The following is a 12,620-nucleotide window of genomic DNA, read 5'->3' as shown; positions in this document are numbered from 1 at the left end:
TTCCCCAACCTTGCCTCGTGTCCCCAGATAATGTAATTGGGATGTGGAGGTAATTCACAGGACTCTTAATTCTACTGAAGTGACTCTTCAGTCTACACAGTCTAGAGATCCCAAGGGACAGTAGCATTTCACATTCTAACTTGCAGTACTGCTCTAACTATTCTAGATACCTAATTTATGATATAATATAAAATATTTCTAATTTAGATGCTTCTGAAATCATAAGATACCATATACAAATAACAATACATGCATACAATGACATAGACCTGACATAATATCAGTGAGTAAATGTTGAGATGGGGCAAGAACACCATTTTACATGTTGCCTTTTACTGACCTGTAGGCCCCTAGCTAACACACTTTTCACCTTACAAAAACTGCATGTTTTATCGGCCCTATTGTGAACTAAATGTGATCTTTCTCAAAAGAAAGTGCCCAATAAATAAACATTATTTCAAATGCACACCCAATATTCAGTCCAGTGGCTGGCTATTTGGGCCAGATGGCAGAAGAAGAGACAGGAAGTGTTGGCCTATGAGAGGACAACCTCAGGAAAACATCACGGGAGTGGATATTTCTGAGCTAAAGCAGGGCAGAGTCTCTATCCTGGCTGGAGCAACTCTTAGGAGGCCCAAGAATAACAGAGCTTGCAGGCTTTGTTAGCTGTAGCTAATGGTGCACTCACGACCCGCTCTTCCCTGGTGCGGTGGCCGAGTTGCCAGCTGCTTTTCTGTATTCATCGAAGCTGCTTCTAAAACTGGCTGGAGTGGAGCCTTTGTTTCTCAAATTCTGGACTCATTTTTAATTCACGGGTTTGTAGTTTCAGTCAGAATTGAACTTCTTGGTGTTCAAATGTATTTCATCTTGGCAAAACAGGCCTTCCTAGGTGCTCTGTCTCTCTCTCCTTCTCCCTGTCTCTGTGTCTCTCTGGTCTTTTCGAGCGACAAAAACTTTTAAGCTGCTCGTATTTTTTTTAAAGCATGCGCAGAGGCATCTTGGACATCAAATAGCTCTTACAACACACAACCTTTTGATGATTTAAGTGTAAATGAAGCAGAAACATATGGATTCTATTTTCCATAAATCACACACGGTCCTAAAAAATCAAGGAGGGTATGTATTTTGCACGATGTATTCTGTTTAGTTGAACCCAAAACATCTGAAGAATACTTGGAGATTGATGAATCCAAAATATTTACCCATCCCTATTTATAACATTGTGGGGGAGCCCTTGATTTATGGTGACAACTAAACTGCTTACATCTGTTGAGTGGGCAACCAGCAACCAGTGTGAGCTTCAAAGATAACCGTGTTCCTTCTTCTGTTCTGGCTCCAGGCATTCAAGTCAGCCTTAGATCAAAGACACTGAAGCCTTTACTTGAGCTGGTCTGGTTTGCTCTTGCTTGAGCTTTTCTCACCTAAAACAATTGCCAGTTATTTCAAGTTATGTGATATCCAATCATGCTTGTGTCACTGTGGGATGATGCCAACCTCCAGCAATAATCCAGATCTGACCCCTTGTGGCAGCAGCCCACCATAAGGAATTCTGGATTATTTTCCCTTCATAAAACCACAGCTGTTGTGCCTGCACAAGCCCCTGACTTTTTCATTAAAGGAATAAATCTCATTTTCACGGAGCAGGAGAAATGCTTCTCCTTGCTGGTATCTCTGCCCATCCTCAAGACTGTTCATTGATGCAAAGTCCAAATCTTACTTTGCAAGCTACCAATAATCCTTTGGAGTTTATTTAAACTTGGCAGAGACTACATGCTGTGAGAAAAAAAAAATTGCAATGGCAGCAGCAGGGATCCAAACAGGATGTTCGTGAAGTCTGGCAAAATAGGTCCACTGAGTGCCTTGTTCTCGTCTACCCAATTATTGTTTACTTCATTCTTCTCACCTAACTCAGAAGCAGCAGGTTCCAGCCACCTGACATCTGTTATCTCAAATCCTTTAACCATCCTACAAGGTAGGCATTAGTATCCTTGTTTGACAGATTAGAAAACTGAGGCTCAAGAGCATTAAGCAACTTGCCCCATTGGCAAGGCTATTCCAAAGCAAATCTAGGATGGACATGTGTGTCTTTCTGGTGCCCAGATGGCTTCCCTTTGCTGCCTTCTGCTAGATCTTGCTGCCATATTCCCATGCCCAGCTCATAGAAATAATATCTTCTATGAGTTGCCCAGACTAGTAAACATTTAAAACCTAGACCCTCATGTCCCTGAAACAGGATGCTTGAAGAAACACTGGAGAAACATTATATAAAACACTGAAGAAACATTCCCTGTCCCTAGGAAGGGAGATCAAAAGACAGAAATCCTTCTATCTGTCCTGGCAATGTTTTTATGATGAGTCCGACCTCAAAAGAGAGAGTCATTTTTCAAATATGCCTTTTGTCACAAGAACAGCCTTTGTGTAAATTGAGTTTTATATACTGTACTAGACTGAACTTTAAAATGTCTAAATTTAAAATAGTGCAAAAAGTGTCTTGTGGTAGATTCGAAGGAAAGGAGGAGAGGTGCATTTTAAATACTTTAAAACTTTAAAAGTTTATTGTATTTGATGCAGCGGAGTCCTGTCCATCAGATCTTAAATCCTCAAGGAATCCTTGCCCTAAGATAGTATTTCTCAGCCTTTTTGTGTTAGTATCCCTCTGCCACAAAGACTTTTAAGGTTTATTTTCCTAATCTTCCCTCATCCACTGTGAAATTGTAATATATCACAGATATACCTTATATCTATTTATGTACTGTGGTTCTTTGGCCCGCTACAAACAAATGCAATATCTAAGATTATGTCCCCCTTGAAACCAGTTTTCACTGCTTCCATGGGGAATGCATACTGAGGGTCATACATCCAGAGAGCTGACAGTGTTGGCCTCAGATGATCTCATGGCCAAGCTGATGTACAGAAAAAGTAGCCAGGAGGCTACAGAAACCATGGTAATCCTCCACAGATTGCCTAAACAAAAGAGAGCAGCAAATTTTCCCTTAAGTGTGTTCAAGAGAAAAATGGACTTGTTTGAAAAAGGGCAATAAATTTATGATATTTTCTATGTATTTGAGTGGTTTTATCATAGAAATAGAACTCTTGGAGCTGAAGTGGACTTCAAAATTGCACCAAGTCCAGCCAACTGTTCTCAGGCAAAAAGATATTTTTGGTCTGACTTTTTAAATTGATGAAGCATTTAAGTAGAGAATATTAAGCTATTTGTTTATGTGGCACAGATTTAAATTCTAACACCAAGAAAAAAATATTATCAGAAGACGCCTTTGCTTTATCTTTGCCATAAGAAAAACATTACCAGGACAGATAGAAAAATTTCTGTATTTTGATCTCCCTTCCTATGGACAGGGAATGTTTCTTTAGTGTTGTATCTAGTGTTCCACAGATAATAAAATATTTTGTATATACTGTGTTGTAAAGCCTCCTGTTTCAGGGATGTGAGAGTCTAGATTTTAAATGTTTGCTGTGAGTCTGGGCAACTCATCACAATCCTGGCTCTCCAGGCTGCACTGGCTCAGTTTTCTACCCTGGTCTTCCACCTCTTTTCCTAACTTTCCCAACACCCCTAAATCAGGACCCAGAGCAGCTTTCCATAGTAGATTCTCAGTGATTATTTGCCTACTATGCTGGGCACACACCTTATTTTGTTAAAAGAGATAATAGTGACAAGTGGGTTGAAGATAACCAAAGTTACAAGATGTTAAGACCAGATTCACATTTAAAGATTTTTACCTTATAATGTTAACATTTTGAAACAATTTTGTATCTTTTTAGAGATTTGGCAGAAGTCCAAGACCTTATGGCATGTGAACAATAAATATTTAATCAGTAGTTTATCACCCAAAGGTTTCTAAAGCCGGTTTAAATTAGAGTGTTCATGGCTGATAATAGTCTAATATTTGACGTTTTCATGTGTGTTTTATGAAGTGCTTTTCAACTCCTTAATTAAAGATAGTAAGTTATAAGGAAATTCCTTCTAATTGTCCTTCTTTTCACCAGTCTCAGAGAAAGGGATATCTTTCTCTCTGGTAATTTGCCCCCCCTAGTTAGCCTCTCCTCTCTAGCACCTTTAGTTTCTTCTATTCTGTTGGCTTCTTACCCTCGACTTTAAACAGACTCAGTTGTCCTCTATCTTAAAAGAAAGTAATCTGCATTTTCTGTGTGTTCCTACCTACTTCTTGAGTAGAAGAGATCCAAGCCCCTGGTTCTATTTTACACACACACACACACACACACACACACACACACACACACACACACACACATTTAATCACCTCTCTACCCCATCATTTGGTTTCTATTGCTTTTCTCACTGAAGCGTCTTCTGAGAACATCACTGGTGTGCTCCCAGTCGGCTCAGCCAAGACCTTTTCCTGGTTTCTCTCACCCACCATGACTTTGATACATTTAACCGTTGCCCTCCCACCCACTAGAAATTCTCTTCTCCTTTAAACACCTCATTGATTTTACAGGCAAAAAAATGTAGCAAGTTTTTAGACTGACTTCAAGACCTGATTAGTATGAATATAATCCATCCAAGAAGTAAAGAGTTCAAGACCTAAGTCACAGCCACAGTGCTTGGTGTGGACGCTGTTTGTCACCACTGTGAGTGAGTGGAGAGAGAGATGACAGCTGGATAGTAGGGAGCACTGTATTCTGAGATGTGGAGATTATTCTTGCCGCATGCCAAGTCTTGTACCAGGCAATTTGCTATTGGGATCACCCTTTGCTATAATAGGTGGAGTGTTCTGTCTCTCTTCCTTTCCTAATTTCCTGCAGATCTTTGCTAAAATAGAAACTTGGTCAGAGTAATAACACATGAAGTTTTACCAAGAGATGATCAATATCAGCAAGACTAAGTCTATTTACCTTTTAGAGGCTTTCCTTGAACCCTGAAAGCCCTAAGCGGACTCAGGTAAAGACCTGTACCATGCCCCTCTAGTCCTTGCTAACTACCTAATGAGGCTGAGTTCAGGGCCCATGGTAAGGAATGAGGATGCTGGAAAAAGAGAATACTGTACAGACAATCCCTAGGCTGACTTCATATGAACCAAAATGAAACTTAATAGGAAAACATCCTCTGGATCAGTGATTCTTAAATGGTGATAATTCCTCCACCCCAGGAACATTTTGCAATGTCTACAGACATTTTTGGTTGTCACATATAGGGTGAAGGGGAGCGCTGCTAGTGGATAGAGGATAAGATGCTGCCAAACATCCTAAAAAGCACAACTAACTCCTCCACACCAAAAAAAATTATCTGGTCCAAAACATCAGTAAATGCTAAGGTTGAGGCTTGTGCACTGAACTCTCAGGTATAAAATGGACTCTGAGTGGCAATGTTTTCTTTCTAGAACAGGCAGAGTCAACCGGCTTTTTCCAGATTCATGGTTCATAACCAAGGAATTCCATTGCAAACGAAGCAGCAGGCACAGAGAGTCTCTATAGCTTGTTCTTATTTCTACAGCCAATATGTGAGGACACCTTGGAAATGTGCACGCTGGCCCTGCCTGACTCACTTCACGGCCCACGCTTTTTTCCGTATCACCTGCCCCAAGCAGCTGAACTGCAGACATTCAGTTGTATGTGACTAAGGGCTAAATCACTTCTGCAATGCAAAAATTAGCTCGAGAAAATGCAAAGACAGAGAACTGAGACGAAGTGTTCCCTGTGAAGTTTGTAATGGAGTTAGAGTGGGACAGAATGAAGCTAGGGGTTGTCTGATATGTGGGCAAGTACAGACTCTGAGGTGTGAGGTCAGAGCCAAGTTATAGGAAAATAAGATGAGGTCAGCTGGCTCCTAGATAAAGCAAATGACTGGTAAAGGCTTTTACGAAAGTGATGATCCCAGCCAGGTGAACCTGGTCTTTACCAGATTCTCTCTTGCTTATGCCCTATTTGTTATATCCTCTGGACCTGGAATCACCCAGCTCTCCTGTCCTCCCCAGTTTCCACCACAAGTCACTTCTCCTTTCCCTTTGTTCTCCTCTAAAGCTCCTTCTCAGAGCAGCTCTTCAATAAACAACCACGAATTTTCAACTTTTTGGCTAGTAAGATAGTGCTTATGTTTCACATTGTTATTATTAACAATATATTATCTCTCCAACATCAGACTCGGAATGGAAAATTTTATTTATACTATTGTAAAGTCAATGCTTTGGGAAATATTAGCTATTTTTGCAGACGAAACTCTATTCCATCTTATTTTGGAAAAGAGGCATCTGAAGTCCAGAGGGGAAAAAATTATCCACCCAGTTTAAAGTAGAGCCAATGAAAATATGGCCTTTCTCACTCTGTCTTTTGTTATTTATTGTTAATTTTCTTGGATGGACAGTATGTGCACACACACACACACACACATATTTATATACACACATTACAAAACTGAAAAATAAAAATAAAAATTCTATTTCCACCCCTGACTCACCAGGTTCCCACTCCAGGACCCTACTGTAGCAGCAGCTTCCACTACCAATTTCTTGTGTATCCTCCCAGAAAGTCTATGCATTTACAGATGTACATCTATGTGTGAATATTGCCTCCCGGCCTGGAACCAGTGCCCTTCCCATTCCTCTTTGTGGCTACCACAGCTTCTATTGCTCAACACAAGCCATGACAAAACAGATGACACATTTGTGCTGTTGAAGGAAAACTCAGTGACTCAGATAGACACAAATTGTTCCATGTACCTTTCATCCTCATTACCAGGTAACTTTGCCAAGGTCAAGTGGTGACATTCTGATTTACCACTAAACTGACTGGACGTAACTCACATTTGATGAGAATATGAAATTCAGATATCAAAAAGGAAAAAAAAAAAGCTTAGATTTTTGAGTTTCATAATTAAACTTGTTTTTATTGCTTTGTTGAGAATATTATTTCTCATTTAGTTCAATGGATGCAATCTATCTGAAAAGTTAAAAATAGCATTTCTCCAAAATTGCCAATTAATACCTAAATCTTTAAATTTAAGGTCCAGAATCATCACATTTCTGAAATTTTCCTTTAGCATCTCAGGTAAAAGAGCCAAAAGGGTCTCATTGTTTTAACTGGCCAGGTTAGGCTGAGCTTAATCCAAGCTCCTGGTATGAAATGCAAATTTGGCTCACGTGGCTGTTCCATTTATAAGAACCTGCATTTGAATAAACCAGGAATACATTTCTCTTGGCTCTTATAGAGCCCTTTTGATAATGACTCCAGCCCTCCTAAGGTTTTTATCCAGGTTGCCTGAAAGTGGACAATTTTTACAAGTTTGCTTTGGCACCCATGGCATGGATTTTTATGGAAAGTCACAGTTGTTTTAGTGGGCGCCAGTTTGCCAGCAGATCTCTGTGGGAGCCTCCCAGCCAATTTGATGAGAAGTATATACACCTAAAACATGCCAAGTGATGTGAGGAGTGACCTGTTTCCAGTTCTTTGCTCTCCTGCATATGACCATTGATACATCTTTGCTCTCAATTTAAGGACACTATTGAGTATGTGCAGTATTTCTGAAGTCAAACAACCATTTCTATATGGACGCCTCCTCTGCTTTTTCTCTGCAAACATGTCTGTTTCTCTGGGATTAGATCCAATTTATTCTATCATATCAAACTGTTAAGGCAACAATGATACATGTTCATTGGGAATACATATTCTCCATGAATGAAACAAAATGAGGATTTGGTTAGGAGAAGGTGGAAATGTGGCCCAAGATTAATTCTCAACATGCCTTTTAATAACCAGCAGAAAAAATCACTCATTTAGGAGACTTCTAACTGAGTGTTTGATGTATTTATGCGACCACATGTAAATCATGATGTAATCACCAGGAAGTCAAACTGAGATTGACTTAGAGTTTACAAGGTTCTTGCCCCAAGATTAAGATGTGTCCCACATTTTTCCTTTATTTTGTTATTTTTTCTATCTGCATTTTACTCTCATGTTTTATTACTTTGTATTATTGGAAAGCTTATTACAGTTTTACTTTATGAAACACTTAAGAAGACTAAGTTTATTAATGGCTTAATTTAGAAACAATGCAATTCTTATTTAATAAATTAAACTAGAATTCTGTAAGCCAGTTATTTCATATTCATAAACAATACTCTTAGCACATTTTTTTCAATAAGGCCAGAAAACTAATGTATAGCAGAGAAAAAAGTGTACATGAGAGTAGATTTTATGTTTCACGCAAACCAAAACTCAAAGGTAACCTGTTATTTTACAATCTTCACCTTCCCTTCAATTATACCAGCTTTAATATTTTTCCTTTGAATTCCCCTGAGTCAGATGGTTCTCTTAAGCTTCAGGATTATAAAAACAAGAAACCTTTCCAAAATCATATGGTTAAAGTCTCAACCTGCCGTTAAAAATACTACTGGTGAGGCCAGTGCTGCATTCTCTGGACAGCTTTCATAGGCTATATGAACTCAGAGAGTCACAGTGAACTGTAGGGAGCATGGCATTCTGTACCACCCTGTCCCTGGAAAAATACCATGGCAGACTCTGGGAATTGTCTACCCAACATGTATTTCCTGCCTCACTGGCCCTTTTCTCTTTCCAGTAAAGAGGCTGAAAAAAGATTACTTTCCCATCTTCCCTTCCATCTGGGGATAGCCTTGTCACCAATTTCTGGCTAAAAAGACATAGGAAAACATCATTAGTGTAGTGCTTTTCAAAATCAGCTGTGTATAGGTATCACCCGGAGATAGTGCCAAAATGCTGAATCGGAATCAGGCAGAGCCAGGGATATTGCATTTTAATAAGGTCACTAGTGGTGGGTGATGCTGTGATCTGAGGACCACAATTTGAGTAACAAAGTCTTAATGGGCTTCTAGCAAGGATTTTCCTTCTTGATTTGGGCAGCAGGGAGAAAAAATCCTCTTGTTCTCCCTTCTGGCTTCCTGCTTTCTAATAGAATTGAAGAAGGACATAAATTTGGAGTGGGGTGACCCATCTTATACCTAAGAGTAATGGAAGCTAGCATGCTGAGAATAGCAGAATAGAAGAATAGAACATGTCTAGGACTTTGATGATGTCACTATGCCACTGAAGTCAGCTAATCTTGGCACCTTCTACTTCTAGACTTTTTAAAAATGGAATAAGAAGTATCATTATGACTTAAGTCGCTACTTGTAATATTTTCTACTATATGTAACCTAACAGTTCTTATATATTACACAAACTAACCTGGTACATCCAGAGCCAAGTTTATAACCTATTAGTCCTAAGGCAAATCCCATTTCTTATAGTCAGTAGCCTACAGAGAGTAACTGGGCCTGAGGAATGGTAATTCTTTGGCTGCCAAGTCTTCTGGGAGCAGAGAACATTCACTCATGTGCTGCTAGATGAAAAAAATATATATTCTTAGGATTGTGGCAATTAACCTGTGGCACAAAAATGGGAGAAAAGTGAATGGAGAGAGGCATAAGATTTGGAAGTGTTTCTTGTGTTTTCTTATTCTCTAATTAAACTATTCTGAGGAATGACAGAACAAGTGGTTTCCTATGAGTGAGCTCATAAAGTGAAGTTTGCTGCTGAAACTCATTGGCATCCAAAGGCATTTTTTGGTATCTAATACTGAAGGTATGGGTTGCAGAATTATAGTAAATTAACTAATGTGTACTATTTTGGAAAAGCATGACACTTGCTTCTCCTAATATTAAACAAATATAGGGTGAATATAACTTTGTTAACAATGCATTTTGAATTTGTTTGCTCTATCTTTAAGAATATTTTACCCCCAAAGTTCTGATAGTTCCAATTCTGTCCAACTCTTTGATAGCTTTCTCTCTCACATATTAATTTTCTCCTAGTATTAGTTAAGTTACAATCTTACCTGCTGTGAAAAACAAACAATAGTAGCTTAAATTAGATACAAAATTATGTCTGCCTCATCTGACATCCAAAGACAGATATGGAACTTCATGGTCAGCTCCTTACATTTCCACATTCTCCATTGGCTATTGAATGGATATGGTTCAATGCAAGTCCATTGGATTTCATCTTCCACTGCCTAATGTTTCCACATGGAAGAGATACACCTCACTTTCCTTTTCTTCCCATTAGCCAAAGCAAGTTACAACTTTATGAAAGTTAGGGAATCACAATAACCACATGCCCAGAAGGAGGAGAATGAGAATAGTTTTAAAGAGCCAAATAACTGCCACAGTATTTAAACAGTGAATTGCAAATGCCATGTAAGACTAGAAATGCTAGTAATCATGATTACTAGAACCAAATCAAAATTAAATGACTCCCCCTAATTTGGCTGCCAACTGTGTTAATCGCCATCCTCCCTACTTTGTGCAGTTTTTTTTTTTTTTAATGACTTTCTCAGATACAGGTCATACCTACTAATGTGTGGTCTAATAGCCAGAGTAGAAAGGAAACCATGATTCTGTTGGTCTATATTACATTGAGAAATTTGTCATGCAGCTAAAAGTTATCACCTTTGATGTTCAAAAAAAGGTATCTTTCAAAGCTATTTTTCATATTCCTCTAGAATTACTACTTTGGACAGTGCTGGAACTAGGAAAAAATGTGAATAGGGTATGATTTAGAGACAGTTTATAACATTTTGAAGGTAATAACCCCTTTCTACTCTCTATCTTGCTTTCCAAGTCTTCTGTAAGTCCAATACCAACACCTAAGTTTTCACTTTCCAAGGAGAAATTCTTATTCGGACTCAATTCCATCTCAAAATTTATCATCAACATTTAACTCCACTGTGATCTATTCTTTAAAGACAAAGGTCTTTGCTAATCAATATGAAAAAAAAAAAAAACGTATTACAAAGAGTTCGTGGTCAAAAGGAATTGAATATGTAATTATTCCAACTAATAAATTTGTAAATTTACAAGGGCCTTCAATACCTTAAGCCAAAGGAGAAAGAATAGGAATCTCAGTGTTCAGGAAAAGAATTATGGAAGATCTCTTTGAACAGATCTTCCCTGGGGGTTTCCCTTAAATCACTCCATAGGCCTTAAAATGCTTGTTATAAACATGAATGATACATCTTTTTTATTATCCTGCTATTAAAGTAACCTGAATGATACCATCTGATGTTGGCGAAGATGCAGTTTAACTGACCTCTAATACATTGCCTTGTATTGGAATGGGATGACTTCTGTTGAAAAGGCAGTTTTGATGATAAACTCAATCAATTAATCTAAGATTATGCATTAAATGTGACTGCTGATGAACGTTAGGCAAAATGCAAAAGAAACATTCAATGGTCCTATACACAGTCTCTTCTCCTGGCATACTGCCTTCTTTGAGTTCCTCTAATACATATATGTCCCTTTGCTTTCACGTGCCATTAGGTTTCCTGAAATGCACTCATCCCCCTTTCTCTATCCCATCTTACAGTTTTGCTGACTAATTCCTCATTGATTATGCTTTATTTCAATGCTACTTCCTCTAAGAAGTCATTCAAGGCTCTATGAGGAGGGGATTCAGTTTCTTCTATGTGTTTCCATAGGACCTCTACTTCCTCAAAGTACTGGTCACTCAGTAGGCTAGTCTGTACTACCCATAATAAGGAAAACCCCAACAAGGCAGAGACAGTGGCTCCCTTGGTGCTATGGTCTGAATGTTTGTGTGTCCCACCTTCACCTTGACCTACAAATTTATATATTGAAATCTTAAGCCCCACAGTATTTTAGGAGGTTTGGGACCTTTGGGGAGGTGATTAGGTCATGAGGGCAGAGCTCTCGTGAATGTAACTATTGCCCTTATATTATAAAATAGGCTTTAAAAAGCTTGTTTGCTCCTTCCACTCTGTGAGGACACAATAAGAAAACAGCCTGCAACCCAGAAAAGGGCCCTCACCACAACCTAAACATGCTGGCACCCTAATCTTGGACCATCCGGTCTGTGGTATTTTGCTAGAGCAGCCCAGTATACCAAGGTACTTGGTCACTCTTGCCTTCTTAGTACATCAGAAATAGTATCCGTAGTACTGCTCAAAAGCATATTTTGAATAAATTAGTTAATATATTTAGCATTGTAGAAGACTGTCTCTTTATAATGTACTTACTGGTTTTACCCTTGCCCGATGTTAGGGTTTCAAAATTTAACTGTTGTAGGAAAGCAATAAGAGATACAGAGAGATCTACTCTGTTATATATAGATCTAGGTAGATTAATACATTGCCTAGAAATATGTAGACAATCTCACTATTAGGTGAAACAAAATATGTAAAAAACTATAAGCACAAAGATGTGCCTAGCAGTCTTCTTTATCTTATCAAATATCAGTGTATTCCAAATGTTCCTAAATAGGGGAATGTTTAAATTAATTATAGAATTATGCTTGAATGGAATAATATGTACCCATTGAAACGATGGATATAAAAAAGGACGGTTGAGGAGACTATGTCACAACATGGAAACTCCTTATAATAAAATGTTAGTCAATTACAAAGTAAGATACTAAATCATGTGGACATCATTATTGTAAGTATGTGAAAACGTTTGTATGAAAATAATGATTGCATTTAACTAAAGAATTGTGGTTTTTTTGGTTTATATTTCTATTCATGTGATTGTTACTTTTATATAAAGTATGTAATAATGATATTTGTAACTTTAAATGCAATAGAATCTGCATTATGGGTGACAAAATAA

The sequence above is a fragment of the Macaca fascicularis genome, chromosome 6, assembly GCF_037993035.2.
Source record: "Macaca fascicularis isolate 582-1 chromosome 6, T2T-MFA8v1.1".
In the NCBI taxonomy this organism is placed as follows: domain Eukaryota; kingdom Metazoa; phylum Chordata; class Mammalia; order Primates; family Cercopithecidae; genus Macaca; species Macaca fascicularis.
This window is presented reverse-complemented; position numbering follows the sequence as displayed.